Genomic DNA, 17,727 nt, shown 5'->3' on the forward strand with positions numbered 1-17,727 from the left:
CAGCTAAGGCTGCAAAGAGAACAACAAGAAAACCGCATTGAAATCAAGCTTTTGTGTTAGAAAATGAAAAGGCATTCAACAAAATCATGAATACTGAAGGTCTACCTATATTTCTTTAAAAAAAAAGAGAGAAAGAGAATACCTCTACGCTTCAAATGTTGTAAATTCATTTCTCTCCCAGAGTCTTATGCATCAAATTCAAATGCAGTCATAGTACAATTAAATGAAAACAAAATAAAACAACAACAAAAAAACCTCCATGATGCCTTGAACACGCAACTTACCCAGTTACGTTGTTTTCCTGCTATAATTATCAAAGAACATAGAGATTTTTACCCATCTCTGTCACAAAGATAGGCAAAATGAAGTTTTAGCTGCCTGTTACTCAAATCCATGAACCACCTTTCTGAAAGCATAAAAAATAACTCTCTTGTAATTCTGACAGAACCTCAAGTTATTCACCAGACCATATGAATCTACTTCGGGCAATGAAATTAATATTTTAGTAAGTCTTCTTCCATGAAATAGGAAGCCTTTTAGTAATGACCTTGGACCGGATAATAGGAAAGGCAAGCAAAGCAGGGTCCAAAGCCAGAGGGTAATTGTGATTCAAAGACTCTTTTATGCAAATAAGACCCCTAATCATGCTAATGCAATTTTCTACATTTTATCTTCCATCTTTTTATTTACATTCAGCTGAGAAGCCAAAATCAGAAAAGAGCAGATTTCCGGCTTCTTTATCCAACCTGTCCTGTGCAAGCTCAGCCCTGGAGAGCTGCAGGACCTTCACTGAGCATCAGATGGGCCACTCCCAGAAGTAACAGGACAGATCTAGAACATCCTGCTTACACTGAATGTAGTTCCAGCAAGTGGTAAATGACTCAAGCAGGGTCCAAAAACCCACACTGATTGGGCATTGGTTAACATTTCCGTTTTCTCTTGTGTTATCAGACTGGTCTGGAAGGGAAAAGTCATTTCCAAGAGGGAGCATCCGTACTGTCGCCCTGATCTCTGGACGCCCTCAGTGTGCTTCCTGCTGACCTGGGGGCACACTCCTATTTGCCATGTCCTGGCAGGTGTTTTCGGGGGCAGTGTGGTCTGGAGAAGCCTGCATCCTTCCAGCAGGATGGCTACGGGGTCACGGTAACTATGAGTCAGGCTGGGGACAGGCCAGGAGCTCAGAACTCTGCTAAGGAGAATAGTTGTTGGAGGAGCAGAGGTACAGAGAGCACAGCTTGTAAAGATAGACAAAACCAAGTTAGAATCCCGACTTTGACACCTCCTATGTCATGTCACCATGGACAAGTCACTTCCCAGCTCTGTGCCTCAATTTCTTCATCTGTAGAGATCATGATAGTATTTGTCTCAGAGGGTTGTCGGGGGTAAATGAAAGGATATACGGAAACCTTGTATCAGTGTTAGTTGTTGTGAACCAATACAAAAACTCATAAAGAAACTGTAATAAGTAAACCCAAGTTACTATCACCAGTATTGTCAATAATTTCTTTTTAATAGTCTATCAATTCTATCAATTCTATGCCTACTGAGCAGCAGGAAGTTTGGGAGTGTTCTGTTTTTCAGGATTCTTTATCCATTTTCCTTTTTTCGGCGTTCTCCCATAAACTCGATGATCCACACGCCGAAACTGGGATAGTAAAACAGCCCATTGTAGCTAACCTTATGCGAGGTGTTTGTCATTGTCCTCACGATTATCCAAAGATTATCCAAATGATGCAGGGCGGTGTGGCCCTGTGCCTGCTTCTCAAGCTTGGATTAACAGCAGTTACATCCATGGAACTCAAAGTGCCTGAATAAACAGGATGAAATGACGAGGAGTTTTAGTACCTTTCCCATCTCCAACAGCTCAGGCCATGGCAAATAAACATACAATCTAAATAAAAAACTATACTTGCTATGGAAACAAAACTTCAAAACAGGTGCCCCAGGTCTCTTTTCCAACCCAGCAGCCATGTCTGATTTTCTCTCCGTGGAAATTCTAAAGATATCCCAGAAGATATTCTTGTAGCAAGTTTTAGGTGTGTCAATTTTACTTACTTTTCTGAAGGTTTCATTTATTTATTTCAGGGAGTCAGCACGAGTGGGGGTGGGGGGCAGAGGAAGAGAGAGAGAGAGAGAGGGAATCTCAAGCAGACTCCATGCTGCACACAGAGCCTGAGGCGGGGCTCCATCCTAGAACCCTGAGATCATGACCTGAGCCGAAAATAAGAGACAGACGCTGAACCGATTGTGCCACCCTGGTGCCCCAGTGTGTCAATTATAATTAAGGGGTTTGGGGAGAAAATTTAAGTATGCTGACAGCTAAGGAATTAAAATATTATTTCACGTTTAAAGAAACACATTATGAATAGACTTAAAGTCACATAAAGCTTTTGAAAAAAACACTCAATCATCAAAGGAATCTGACTGATACCCATGGTCTATCTTTGCACTCCATCACCAGGCTTTGAGAGTATGAGACCATCCTGCTGTTTTGCTACAAGGATTCGTGTGGCTACATTTGAGAAGCCCTGGTTGTAGACAAGAGCTGTGGGTTCAAATCCCGGTCCTGCTAACTAAGGTCCATGACCTTGGTTCAATTCCTAACCATATCTTTGTTAACTATGGAATAATGATGCTGGGGTGTGGGGGTGGCTCAGTTGGTTCAGCACCTGCCTTCAGCTGGGGTCAGGATCCCAGGATCCTGCGATGGAGCCCCACATTGGGCTCCCTGCTCAGGAGGGAGCCTGCTTCTCCCTTTTCCTCTGCCCTTCTCCCTGCTTGTGTTCTCTCTCTTGCTCTATCTCCCTCAAATAAATAAAATCTTTTAAAAAATAAAATAAACAAAATTTAAAAACTCAAAAAACCAAAAAAGAAGAAAAGAGAACAAAGATAACAAGTGTTGGCGAGTAGGTGGAGAAGTTGAAACCCTTACAAAATAGTTCGCGGCTATGAAAACATTATGGAGGATCCTCATAAAATTAAAAATAGGTCTACCCTATGATCCATCAATCCCACCTGTGAGTACTTCTCCAAAAGGATTGAAATCGGGGTTTTGAAGAAATCATTAGCTCTCTTATGTTCACTGAAACCCTATTCACTAATATCGTGTGGAAACAATCTCAATGTACATCAACAGGTGAGATTTTGCAAAATGTGATACATGCACACAACGGAATACCATTCAGTCTTTTTAAGGAAAGGAAATTCTCTGGGGCGCCTGGGTGGCTCAATCGGTTAAGCATCTGCCTTCAGCTCAGGTCATGATCCCAGGGTCTTGGGATTGAGCCCCACGTCCCCGTTCCCTACTAAGCGGGGAGTCTGCTTCTCCCTCTTCGCCTACTGCTCCCCCTGCTTGTTCTCTTTCTGTCAAATAAATAAATAAAATCTCACAAAAATTAAAAAACATAATGACGCTGACATCCAGCTACTAGAGCACAGTGGATGCTGGAACCAAAGTGTATATACAAGAGCCTGATACAGTGGACACTAGACAAATTAGCCATTTTCTTCTCCCCCTGCCTCCCCCTTTCCTACTGGTTGTTTAGGATCTGAGATCATAATGTGCTTGGAACTCCACCAGCCATCACCTCTAACTTCTCAAGGATGCTGACTCAGGGATGTCCGGGTGGCACAGTCGGTTCAGCATCCAACTTTTGGTTTCAGCTCAGGTCATGATCCTCTACCCTTCCTTCATTCATTTCTCCATTCAGCAAATATTCCTTAAGCATCTGTTTCATTCATTTCTCCATTCAGCAAATATTCCTTAAGCATCTATTTAGTGGCAGACACCGTCTGTGCAAGAAAGGGCTCAGGAGGCAAGAAAGAATGTGAAAATACACCATTGCAGGTCGTCATTTCACAGATGAAGTGTTTTCCATGACAGCAAATGGCTACAGAGCCTTCTCAGTTGGGGGAAGGAGAAGCAATGACAACACACGCTGGCACCCTGGGTAATTCCAGCATGGTTTAATGCTCTCATCAGTGTTCACTAGGACACCAATGCCCCCATTCAGTTTGCATCAGGGATATTAATAATAACCAAAAGCCATTAGTGAGGCCAAGAAAAAGAAATGAAAAGGCCCCAGACCCAAACAAAGAAGGCTTCCAGCAGCAAAGAGCCACCAAGAAGAAACTGCTGGAACTTGGTCACCAGTGGTTCATCTCTGTACCCTGCCCATTTACTCTCTTTCCAGTTCAGTGGTAACAGCTATCACACCATTCAGACTCAGCACTCAGACGGCTCCAGCCTGCCCGGAAATCTGCATGAAAGCAAAGGATCAAAATGCCTTTTCATCTAAAGAACTGTGATTTAACTCTCTGCCTTTTTAATTACTCTCAATTACTTTCCCACTATTTATAAGGATTTTTTTTTTTTTGCATAACAAAATCCAACTCTAATCAATATATGCAGTATATCCCAGCTGATTAGTGTAATTCTTGCCCCACCATGATTCTGGAGTTGTGCCAGCCTTACCTAGCACACAATTAAATGTCTGGTACTGCCTGCTGCTACCCAGCAGGTCTCACGAGTTAATAGGGGAAAAACGGGATTCACATTTGCCTCTACCAGCCCCTAAGTGCCCTTGCTCTCTCTCATCTGCTTGTAGACACGTACAAAGTGTGCCTGGAGAAATAAAGGCCTGGAATGATCACACAAATCTAAAAGACACAGGAACTTAAGAAAAGGATCTCCAAAGTCTAACTGGTCATCTCCTCATTTCAGTAAATCCTTCCAGGAATAAGGCATAGCTCTTCCCACCTTCTATTCCAATACTGAACTGTGTGAGCACATTCTAAGTACAGAAAAGAATCAGGTATCTAGACCCACCTAAATCCAATATTATGAATTATGTTCAGTGTACCTTCAAGCCAATTTTCAATAAACACAAATCACTTAATAAGAAATTAAGAGCATTACACACTTCTCATGCTCCCATGGATTTGGTGTTAATGAGATTTTGTTTGTTAAGCTCACAGAATGACATAGTGTCTATAAGACAGACGGAGCCTTTTCCAATTTCCATTCATTCAAGAAACAGTTATTGAGCATTTTTTGTAAAATGACATTTCCAACACACACACCTGTTCATAGACTGATCTTACCAGCCTGCCCCTCAAATAATGCTTTATTGTAGTATAATTGAAAAAAACAAAACAAAACAAAACAAAACAAAAAAAAAACAACAACTAGGTATTTGGAATTTTACAAGACTTACATTTTAATCTATTCTAGGACTCTCAGGCAGGTAATCTCACACATTCATTCACACACACTATGTGCCTGACACTGTAAATCCAATGCTTTAAAACAAGATTCTCTTGCCCACAAAGGTCAGAAGTGAGTAAGCAGCGGCGTGGAACCTCCATGTCTCAGTATACATGGGAATGGTGTGTTATTTGTAGGTTAGTATAGCAACAGATATAGCACACATGTTTGCAGACGATTTGATTTTTAAATGTAAATTAGAAAGACCCCAAGGACACTCGTAATAACAACATTCTTATGTACGTATGTATTCTATGCTTTCCGGAGACAGAAAAGACTCAGCACTGAAGTGGGCTCCCACCTCCCAGTGTATTTTACCTTTAAATGTGAACATTGATTTCCATGCAGTTGTACCATTTGGTACAAATTCCTCTATCAGGACCTCCTCAAACACAAAGTGGTGCACCTGGAAGGTAACCAGACATCTGGATGTGTCCATGATGCCTTTCTGGTGTATTTGCCGCACTCCTTGAAAACCTATGGGAAAGAGCCACAGCTCTGACAGGTCAGCCAGTCAAGAACCTGGGTGTGTCTATGCCTGGAGGATCTTTCCTTGGAATAGAAAATGTGGACCTCAAATGTTCTACATCCCACCAACACCAGAATCATAATGCAGCCCCAATACCTCAGAGACTTTTCAATATTTGGCTGTGGATGTTCCATTTGAAGGTCAATGATACGCTATTCTAGTTGAACAGAAACAGATATGGTTGTTCAGTTTTAAATATTAAACATGGGGAAGATCTAGCAACGATAAGAGTGAAGGAGTAAAGGTTGATGTAATGCTACTGAGCCCTGGGAACGATGGTCCCAGGGAAGAGGATGGGGACACCCGGGGACACCAGGGAAGAGACACCGGGACAGGTAATATCATGACCGGGCAGATGGTATTTGGTGCCATACCAGCAATACAAACTGTAGTGGGAACCTGAGCAGGCAACGTGGAAACGCAAAGCAGGAGGTAAGGATGAAGCGAACCTACAGGAGGGCATAGGGCTCCAGCTAGGGTTGGAGCAGGGGGGTTGGGCAGGGGGAACACAGAACCAGGCCAGCAGCCACCAAGGAGAGCGAAAGGTGGGAGGGGGCCCTGCAGCAGGTAGGAAGCTCTGAAAAATCACGTCTACTCCTCTGGACGTTCCCAAGTTTGGGAACAGGAGAGATCCTCATTCAGTATCTTCACAAAAGAGCTGATGTAGTCAGAGGTGTGATTCTGGGTGGCACTGGCCTAAGCCCACTGACCCAGAAACTCGTCAGCTTTCCCATCTCTGCAACCTCTCTGTAAATGAGGCAGACCTTTCTCTCCTAATTCCAGTCCCACTCCAACGTGTCCCCGCCCCGGCTCCCCTCTGATGCTTCTCCTCAAAGTAGTGCTGAAGGAGAAGGTCACACTCTAATTTTCAGACCGTCACATATTTGAAATAGAAGACATTCTCCATATGCGTACCCTCTTGCCTTTCTCCAAGAAATCGAATACACAAAAATTTAAAGTTAAAAAACAGACAAATTAAGGAGAAACAAAATATTCTTTGGAAAAGACTGTGCCCCAGGATCTGCTTAAATAGTGCGTTTTCCCTAATTGAATGCATTTAAAATGTGATTTGCTTTGAAAAATGTGATTTACGCTTATGTTTAAAAACGTTATCTATTGTATAAGAGCAATCTAGGCTTATTCACTTTGATTATTATAATAACCACTGAGGAACTGTATGAAAATGGCATATCTCATAAAATACCTGTATCTCCCTCTCTCTCTTTGAAGAGGAAGTAGAATATGTTATTAATCCTACCTATTTAACAGAAATATAGAGAGTATAAATTGAACAGACTATGTGCACTGCTGAATAAAACTTGGGAATAAAGTGACGCAGGTAAATAATTACACATACAAAATCCACACTTCCAAAGTAAAAGAAGATTATCTAATTATTAGATATTCAGGAAGATCTAGGAAATTGATCTGGCTATAGAATATGTTTTCATCTTACATTTCCCAATCAATTGCCTGCATTGCATAATTCCCTCATCCTAGTAGTTGTCTTCTGAATGTAAATGAGGTATCAGGGTCTCGTTGTTACTCCAGGCACTTCCAAGCAGATGAGGTCACTTCAATTCAATAAAAGATGGCTTGTGTCATCTTTCTGACTTAGGGCACACATGCTTTCTGTCCTGTTCTGGACCTATCTCGGGAAACATCATCCAGTCCAGAAAGCTAACTTTTCAAGGGTCAGGCACCACATTTGTATAATACGCTTTCATGCAAAATCAGTCCAAGGTCATTAGAGCACTCAGTGCATTTCTGCCAACAATGGCATGGATTTCAAGAACCAGCATAGGCCTCAGCAACACTAACAGTATAATGTGTACTTACTTCACCCAGACTATGAAGGATCTGCTGCATCTACAGGAAAGAGGGAATGGTAGATTATTTTAGATAGCTCCTAAAGAAACATACTTAGGAAGATGAAGAATTAAGAAATCTCATAAAACTAGCTGTTTACATTAAGACCGTTGCAGGAGAGAGCTAAAATTTAAATTGTAAACAGGTAGTGACAAATCCTGGAGGATATTTCAGGGTATGTGTTTCTCACATCTTCACTTGTTGTCAACATTCTCAATGTATTTCTTACTCACTGTGGCACTTTCAAGCATTTATGATCATCAAAAAGAAATCTATCCCACGACAAGGATATTTAAAAAGAAAGGAATTTCTCAGTCTCTTATATGATTGGAAACTTTTTCATGGCAAGAATCTGGAGTTAAAAGGATCTATATCACTAACCCATCAACCCTAAAACTGAAAAGGACACTGAGAAATGCAGATTTCAGATAAATACAATATAGGGCTGACAGTTACAAAGAAGAAATTAACCTCACAAATTACTTTTAAACTGTTAGAGCAAAAATTCCACTATGAGTTTTACTTGCCTACCCTTGTTTTTCAGAGGTACAAAGTCCTGCCTAAGGTTTTGGTGATACTTCGTGTTAGGAGTTATCACAGGCTCACTCCATGGGCATGCCCATCAGTGAAAGAAGCAAAAACATCCTAATAGGTTGCAAAGTCAAAAAAAAAAAAAAAAAAAAAAGGCACACACCACTGAAGTCAAGAAGCACAAAATGGCAAATGATCAAGTTCCAACAGCTAAAAAGATCCAAGACATTATGAGCTTTTAATGAGTGAAACATGCCATGAGAAAGAGACCTTCTGTCAATAAATCCAAATTCTGGTTCACTAATTAAACCATCTAATACAGTGTCTGAATATGTAGACACCAGACTTCAACATTTCTTAATTATATTCAATTCCGGGCATATTTTTCCATTTAATTGACATTCTAAAATGCCTTTACAGTCCTATCAAATAGGTACCAAATACTCAAAGGAGATTACTACACACTTCTGAATTCTGATTCATCTGATTGAAATTGTTATTCTGAAACTTTTCTTTGAAATGTGGAAAAGATTCACACCCCCACTTTGTCCATAACTCTAGCAACATTAAGGTCATCCATCTGCATCTGGCCCACTTTCCTGTGTACCTTTCTGGGCAGTGGGGCTCTCTACAGCCAGGCCAATCTTATGAAACCAAGGCTTCAAACCCTGGCCTGGCATGGAACTTTAACCATGTGAATCACACAACACACCACTCAACCAATCACAGCACCAACCGCCATCATTAAGCCACCGCTTAGAGCCAAACACAGAGTCTCAAACTGCAGCCTTGAAATAGAATTTAGATGCCCCAAATATTTTTTTCAGATGCCCATTATTAATCATACTTAGACTTTAAAAAAAAAAAAATCAACAAAATGCCATTTGCAATAGATGATCTAGGTTTCAGAAAAGACCATCCTACCCCTCTACCACTCTTTCCAAAATGGAGGCCCATTCAGCTTTTGAAGAACACACCCTACACACTCACACACACATACACGTGCATGCCATGTTTATCTGAAGGGAAAAAAATGACATTTATACTATCATGAAGCACATTTGTCGCTAGATTTAATCTGTATTTTCCGGCATGCTTTCAGATGATTACAAGTGTTAAGTAGTGTCCAATGACATTTCGTAGCATTAGTGATTTGGGGTTTATTTCAAAATGTGAAACACAATCACTGCTCCAACGTGCTCACTTTTTAACCTTCCACGGTACTGAAAAGCTATAATTTTTATCAGATTGTTTGGAATTTAATTTAGTTGAAGTCCTGAAGTTACAATTAAACTTCCAGTTAACATTTCATATCTCTCCCTCATTCAATGGCTGGACTTATCTCCAACATCTCAAAAGAAGAAAAGAAAAACTAAGAATTATGGAAATATCATTTGCAACTGCTCTGCAAAGTACAAGCAGCAAGTCATGGTGGACATCGAAGGGAAACTTTCGAGCCTTCTCACACCCATTCTGGAAGCCAACCTTACCATGCATAGTGTTTACTTTATTTATTTTTTTTTAATGTGTGTTATAAAGCAAGCAAGAGACATGAATGCTGAGATCCCAAAGGACAAAACACCTCAGAGATCTCTGTGCCAAAGCTAATTCATAACTAAGCCTCAGAGGAAAACTGGGAACCACAAATATCCCAAGGACATCAGCCTGTAGGAATGAAGCTACTTCCTTGCATGCACCAGAACCGTGCCTGCCAAATTTGGTAGGTTCCTTCAACCTCCAACATTAAAAGGTGCTGTGATTTTTTTTCTTCCTTACGTATACACATCTTTAGCTATAAGTAGACTATAAGCTCCTTGAGAACATGATTCATTTTTCTACGCAACTCACCCCTTGTAACCCTTACAAATAAAAAGAAAATTGAGCAGATATTGATGGATTACATTGAATGCATTCCCTGAATCCAGAAGTAGATTAAAAAAAGACCTCAGAGCAAGAGTCCAACATGGAAAAGGGAAGAATATTTATTCCTGGAGACGTCTGAAGCCTTCAAAATTTCATTTCTCAGCTCCTGGACCCGCCGTGATTACTATCTGGAGAAGGAACTGAGACAAAGTCTAGGAAAATGGAAGAATAAACTGACATTAGGCAACAGAGGAATGTTAACCACTGGCAAACTGAGGACTAAAAAACGCAGGCAGATGGAAGCCATGAGGGTCGCAGCCATCGCCTTCAATGCAGAGCGCAAGGGCTCCAGGTTTTCACTCACATTCCCTGAGGTCTGGGAGCTTTGGCCAGGACTCAAACTCCATTCCTGATGCCCAACCTTTGTAGTGGTGCTTCTCAGCCCTGGCGACTTAATGAAATCTACTGGGAGGCTTTAAAAGATAACTGAAGCCTGGGGTGCCTGGATGGCTCAGTGGGTTAAAGCCTCTGCCTTTGGCTCAGGTCATGATCTCAGGGTCCTGGGATCGAGCCCCACGTTGGGCTCTCTGCTCTGCGGGAGCCTGCTTCCTCCTCTCTCTCTGCCTGCTTCTCTGCCTCTTGTGATCTCTGTTTGTCAAATAAATAAATAAATTCTTAAAAAAAAAAAAAAAGATAACCAAAGCCTGGATCCTCCCCATGGAGATTCTGATTTAAATGGTCTGGATGCAACTTGTGCATCAGTTGTTTTAAAAGCCTTTGGGTGATTCTAAAGTGCCATCAAGGTGAAGAACTGCTTGAGGACCACTTCTGAGAGCCTTGGGTGGTGTGAGACACCTCAGGGAATTAACGGTGAATAATAATATGTAGTGCTATAAACAACCCATTAAAGTTTATGAAAACAGCAAAAATGAATGATTCTTTAAAGGATCTGCTAAAGAGTAGTTTATTTATAACAATACTTTTTAGATACTGCCAACAGTCAACTAAAAAAATCCCAGAATTGTTGATATAACCACTAGAAAGCCAGGTTGTGTATATGTTGGGGACGAAGTGGGGGAGGTGTGTACACCTGCAGGCAGGCTCCCAGACACCATTAAAACACTGAAGGGTCCTCTTCAAAGTTGGGGGTGGAGGGACCACCAAAGGATAATGAAGAAAAGAGCCTGAATAAATTCTGATATCTTCTCAAAATACTAAATAACAATCTAATAGCCTATTTGGTCTGTTTTGTGAATATGTTCTTCCAGAAAAGAAGCCCTGTCTTCAAGAAATGAAAGAATTAATTTTGTAATATCTTGCCCATATAAGGTTTCACTGAGAATTACTAAATTGGGTTGTATTCACTCTATATTCCTCCTAAAAGTTGACCTCTGCTCCTATTAATCTCTCCCTTGTCCTCTAGGACCCTTTTGTCAATTAACAAATATGCCCATGTGTCGATTTCTAGTTTGCACACGTGGGTAACTCCCATCTTCCCAACACAATCGTAAGCACAGATCAGCAACGATATTTTACTTTGACAAAGGCTATATCTGAATCCTGCCCACTGCCTTGCAAAGGGAGGTAGGATGAGTAAATATTACTGAAAAGAAATTTAAAAGAAATGCATTTTTAAAGAGCTAAAAGAAACAAAGAAAAATAAAATAAGAAAAAGAAAAAAGCTTTTCTTAAAGAAACAAAAATAAAGGAAATGACTTTAAATTCCATGTGACTTTACAGAATAAGCACAAAGGGTAAAATTTAAGACATACAAGGGCAAGAGTTAATTAAACAAACTTCCTTTATTAAATAGAGGCTAAAATCCACAGTCTTGAAAGCCTGTAAGTTCAGAAACGTGCAATACTAAAATCTATCCGAGGGTCCTTCTCCAGGTCCCCTACACAACTTTTCTTGCCCAGACAAGGCCACACTCTCATCATTGAAGCGAGGACAATCCTACAAGGCTCCCCAGGCCTCCCATTCATACATATCTGCCCGGTGAAGGAAGCAACACACTTCCGTTATATGGAGGGTTTGATTGTTAAGTTTTGAAATTTGTGCTCTATTTTCTCTGACCACCATCAAGCCAGAAAATCCATTCTCAAATTTTACCCTTTCTAGTTAATACAAATACATTTCAATCCTAGAATAGGCTAACAGCAAGACTAACCTGGGAGTGCCAGTCCAATCCAAAGCTACTAGAATGGTCATTCGTCACTGTTACATGTAACTGACAGACTATTTTGGTCGACCAGAAATTGGCTGAAAGCCACTAGACAAGTGTCAAATATGTTCTCAATAAATTCAATCTGTGGCACTCAGCTGAATCTTTTTATTTTTGTTTCTTTAAGGAAAGGCATGCTGTTCTAAAAATTAGAAAGAAATTTGGGGGAAAGGAGGTTAATATAAAAAAAGACAAGAGCTTATTAGAGGAGTAGATACTCTTCAACTGACAGAAAATCGGTATGTTCGAGAAGCCAGTAGAATCAAATTGGCCAAAACACAGAAAATATATTTACCCTCAAGGTCTTCAACCAAGAAGTCACCTAAGCCACAAGTATCTACTTTGTGCCTCTTGGGCAGCAGGCACTGGTGGTCAGCCTCAAGACAACAAACTTATAAAACACAGACCCAACCCCCACAATTGGGTAGAAGGATTCCCACAATGACATATTCAACAACTACAGATTGAAAAGTATTTCAGAAAATTTTATCAATAAGCAAGGCAATACACACAGGGGGTGCATTTCTGCCTTTAACATCTGTGGAAATCAGGAAGGAATTAGGCAAGAGACATGGCCCTCCCTCTAGGTCTGTTAGATCCCTTTCTTTTAAATTTCCACTCCTCCCTGGTGTTTGTCACAATCAGCAAAGACAAGGGTTCATCAATAGTCCTTCCCCAGCAAGCGAAGGAAATCAATCAGCATGGCCAGCCCACCTGATCCCATCAGATGATCCCCACTCTGTGCTCCTCCTGTCCAGGGAAAAAAGCCTAAGAATGACCCACAATGGAAGAAACCAAACACTCCCAATATTATCCTTTCCCTCTGGCCCCAGAGGAAAAGGCCCACCCATCAGTTAACCAGACAGATGTGGAGTGTCACCGAATGCCACACCCAGCTCCACAAAAGGTAAGATAAAACCACCTTGGTCCTATTTGCACTATGAGCTATAAATATAGCATAACACAACAGCCACTAGGAGCACTACTCAGACCAGCTGGAAATGACTAAATACCCTCTCCTCACTGGTAATTGCCTACTTCTTTCTATTTGACATAATTCATCAGCCAGATTACAGCAGGTCATTCTGCAACATATGAAGAAAGCAAGGATAACGTAACCTGACACATCAAAATGTTCCTCTGCGAGCAGCCTGAAGAGCTGCTCTACAAAAAGCTGTGAGCTGGCAAAATAACCATATAGCATACAGGTCAGTGGGCATCCACTCTGCTTATTGCTACTCATTTCATTTTTGAGTAGCTCAGCACAACTGTAATTGCTAGTTAACAGACAGACTGGGTCCTGACTGTTAAAATAAAAAAAAAAAAAATCCCAAAACGACTCTGCCAGGAACCAAAATAAATAAAAGGGGGGGGGGGGGGGCAGGGGGGTGTTGATCCCCAGTCACTGGTCAACAAACACTGGCTATGAAAATCCTGCAGCTACAAGGGATGCAGCCAGCCCAGCAGCCACTGATTTCTGATCTCTGAGCCCCCTGCCTTTCATGTGGAGTTCTCTGTGTGGTTAAGATATGAAGACATTACAACTGGACAGTTCTGGGAACTTTCTCATCCCAGTGCACTGTGCATAGATACTGGCCCCAGGAGCATTCACTGTCCAAGTTCCAAAAAGGAAACCACATGGATTCATGATTAAATATCAGCATTCGGTTTAATTCTAAGAGACAACTTTGCTCCTTGTAAAATGTTAAAAACCCTTCCCCCACTCCAACCCTATTAGGAGAAAAAAATCACATCAAAGCGCTGAAGTTATTATGCATTTTTTGTCTTTGTCTCTTGGCGCCCTGGTTTTCTTGGCTGTTCTTTATTCTCTCACTGCTCAACTGCTCCAATTTAGGAATAAGAACTAAAAAAAGAAAGAAAGAAAGAAAGAAAGAAAGAAAGAAAGAAAGAAAAGAAAAGAAAAGAAAGGAAGGAGAAAGAAAACAGGAACAGTTGCCTCTGTGCAACTCCCAGGATTCTGCAGAATTTCCATCTCTCAATCCCTTCTTCCTCCTTCTCCCTCTTCCATCCCCTCCCTTCCTTGCCTTCTCAGATTCAAATCTTCACGTCACAAACCAGAACACCATTCAAGCCTTCGATAAACGTTAAGAGAAGTTCGGTGCCTGAGGTAGAGGCGAAATCTGGGCTCTCCTTGGGCGACACTGACAAGGGGGAACCTCAAGTCCTCAATTCCTAGATGGCGGGCTTCCCCATTCCACCACCTGAACTTGCCGCCTGGATCCCAGGCAAAGTCGTCCGCAGATTTTCTGACCGGTTCTCAGTCTCTGCATTTATTTTAACTCGGCCCGGGCGCAATCAGAGAATCTAATCCTAGCAACAAAGCCAGGAGCACAAATCCACCGTGAACTGGTCGGCCCGCTCCCCCGCCCCCTTCCTCCCACCGCCCGCGACTCGCCTTTGAAAAGACAAGCGTTGGGGGCAAAAAATTAATACGTCCGAAGCTAGCCAGAGAAAAGCGGCAGAATACAAAGTGGCCTGGAATGGTCTGGGTTTCGTGGTTTGTTCATGCGTTATCTTTTTAAAACAAGGACCCACCGAGGTGAACCCGGGCCGGTCGAGCCCTGGGTGGGAGCGTCGAACAGCCCCCGGCGCCGCGCAGACAGCTCGCCCCCCGCCCCCTCTGCCGCCTGGCTGGGGCCGGGGTGAGTGGGGGAGGTTCGCGCGGGTTTGTCTGACACTTGTAAATGGAAGTGGGATCCAACTTGGAAAACAAACGCGCCGGAGTCTGGGGGCGGGAAGGAGCGGGAGGAGGGATGAGGAGGAGAAAAGAATCTTCAATCATTTGCGCGGTCCGCGCTTGCCTCCCTCCCGCCCTGGTTGCCGCAGGTTCGCCCAAACCCGAAGCGGAATCCCAGTGGGCGCCCGGGGGCGATGAGACCCGGCCGGAGACCGAGGCGGGCCGAGTCTGCCAGCCGCCAGCCGCCACCCGCCGCCGCCACCGACCACCACCGCCGACCGCCCACGCTTCCGGGCCGTAGGCGAGGCTCCTAGCCCCCCAAGGCGACCTCGCCAGGTCACCGCAGGCTCGCTCGCTCCTCATATCCATTCAGGAACCCCCCTTCCGTTGCCCGGTTGGCCCCCATTATTACGAGGAGCTGCAGTCGCAGGATGCCATCATCTCTCTCTCTTTCTCTCTCTCTCTCTCTCACACATCCCGGGGGCGCCCACCCCTTTCCTCTTGTCGCAGTCTACCCTAGAGGCTCCCTCAGCTCGCGGCCAAACTCCCGTCACCCCCGCATCCCAGCCCCGAGCGCACCGCCGCCTACGACAGTGGAGCAAGGGAAAGTGCACAAAGTTGCTGTCCGCGAAGCCTAATCCAGGTCAATGTTTAACCATCTCGGAAAGCACGCGCGACAAAAGTCAACGGGAGAAGGGAGGGAGGACTAGACCACAGCACCTCTAAAAATACCCGGGCTCGCAGCCTCGCGCACGCCCGGGGGCCGGATGCACTTTAGCTCAGCGACCCCCACTGGCGGAATCCTGGCGCGCCCGGCGCGCGGCGCGAGGACGGTCCCGGCCATCTCCGCAGCTTCCCGGGCGCTCTCCCTCACTCAGATCCCGGCCCCAGCCCCGCACCCACTGTCGTCTGGCTGGGGGGTCCATCCACACCCGTCCGGGAAGGGGCCCCCAGCGCAGAGCTGGCGCGTCCTCGCGTTCCCGCCTCGCGACCCAGAGAGGGAGGCAACGCACCCCCCGGGGCGGTGAGACCCGCGCCGCTTTCTTTTCAAAGACAAGCAACCTTCACGCGTGCAAGCCCGCCCGCCAAAAATCATGCACTCTCCCTAGGCGCTCTGTTTTCCTTCTCCCTGTGAAGGTAGCAAGAAAAATCCTCCCTCCCAATCCACTCCGTTAAAAGCTGGCGCCCCAGTTCGAGAGCCGCTGCCTCTCGGAACATTTCACCCTGCCCGCGACCCCGGCAAACCGGAGTCAAGCGTGGAGCTGACCCGCAGATAGTCCAGAAACCCCTTTCACTCCCTAGCGAAAGTGGAGTGTGGGCCCCCTGCTCCGCCCTGCACCTCGGCAAGCAACGACCCAACTTGCACCTCCAGGTCGCCCAAGTGCATCCATCGGCATCTGAACATCGCCGCTGCGCCCGGCAGGCACCAGCTATCAAACAGGCTAGCAGCCTGGATCCTCCTATCCATCTGCAACCGGCGGCCGGGGCTTGGGGGACCCAGGGACAGGTGTACTGATCCGCAAGCCCCTCGCGGCCCTCCCCAAACGCTCAGCCTCAAACTTGGCCAACTCTCCATGCCAACCTCCCGGCTACTGCCGCAAGACCGAGCCTCTCTTCCCTCCTGGCGGCGGCGGCTAGGAGCTGTGCCGAGGCAGGAACTTTACAAGGTGAAAAGTTTCCCCATGCGCTCCGTCGGCTCTCGCCTGCCCGAGCCCACCTCGCAGCCCATCTGCACCCGGCAGCTGGAGCTGTGCTCCTGGAAGCGCGCTTCGGCTGGTGCACCGGGCAGCCAAATAATTACGCTAAAATCCCCACGCACCCTTGCTTTCGCTGGCGATCCACGGCTCCACCAGGCGCAGCCTCCGTGGTCTTCCTCTCCGAGCGCTCCAGCCCAGGACTAGCTGGCCGCTCGGCCGCCGCCGCCGCAGTGCACGCCGCGCGCTCTGCCGGACTGGAGCCGCGGGCAGAGGCGCTCGGCGTTCGGAGGCTCGCAGGCAGAGCGGGGGAAGCCGGGAGGAGGAGAACGGCAGCGGGAGGAGGGGGACGGGGCGCGAGATCCCAATCCGCAGCCCAGATCACAGCGCAGCCTGCCGGGAGCAGCGCCTGGCTCTCATGTCTGCTCCGTGCTGCCGCCGCCGCCGCTACTGCTCGCCGCCTGGCTGCTCCCAGCTCCCCATCACAGCCGACGCCGACGCACAGCCAAGCCCCTCTCTCGTCGCCCCCTCTCGCTTTTCTCTCGCTGTCTCCTCCTCCCAAACTGCGAGCGAAAAGGGCGAGGGGGAGAGAAGCCTCGGCGTCCGGGCCGACTCGCGATCTCGGAGCGCCGCGCGGGGGGCGGGGGAGAGAGGGCGGTAGGGGAGGGGGTTGTGGGAGAGGCGCTGCGAGCTGGAGGGCGCTCCCGGCGCCGGGCCTGGAAGCTGGACTAATTTTAGAGCGCGAGTCTTCCCCCACCGGTCTCTCGGGGCTCGAGGATAACACCAGCGCGCCTTCCTGCCTCGCCTAGAGCGTGGTGCCGGCTTCAGGGAGCGCGCACACACCGTTCTCGGTGGGATCAGCAACGCGGCCCCGCGCACAGATCAAGCTGCCGTTACTCTCCGAGGACAGAGGAGGAAACTGAGGCACGTCGAGGTTAAAATGGCTTCTCTAAGATCCCATGGTTAGTTTGTAGCGTGAAGACTAAACCATCAAACGTTGCGCCTAGATTCTAAATGTGCTTCCCAGACAGGGCTCTTACGTACTACTTTGAA

General features: G+C 45.5%; 1 protein-coding gene across 5 annotated transcripts in view; it reads right to left on the reverse strand.

The window, feature by feature from the left end:
* Positions 1 to 17,286, reverse strand: part of FAT3 (FAT atypical cadherin 3) — a 639,398-nt gene extending 622,112 nt beyond the window's left edge. For all 5 annotated transcript variants that reach the window (XM_032852827.1, XM_032852826.1, XM_032852825.1 and 2 more), the window contains exon 1: positions 16,800 to 17,286. The gene's annotated coding sequence lies outside the window, so the exon portion shown is untranslated. The remainder of the gene's footprint in view (positions 1 to 16,799) is intronic.
* Between the last annotated feature and the right edge of the window lie 441 nt (positions 17,287 to 17,727).

The sequence above is a fragment of the Lontra canadensis genome, unplaced genomic scaffold (assembly GCF_010015895.1).
Source record: "Lontra canadensis isolate GAN:19392208 unplaced genomic scaffold, GSC_riverotter_1.0 scaffold7, whole genome shotgun sequence".
Classification (NCBI taxonomy): Eukaryota; Metazoa; Chordata; class Mammalia; order Carnivora; family Mustelidae; genus Lontra; species Lontra canadensis.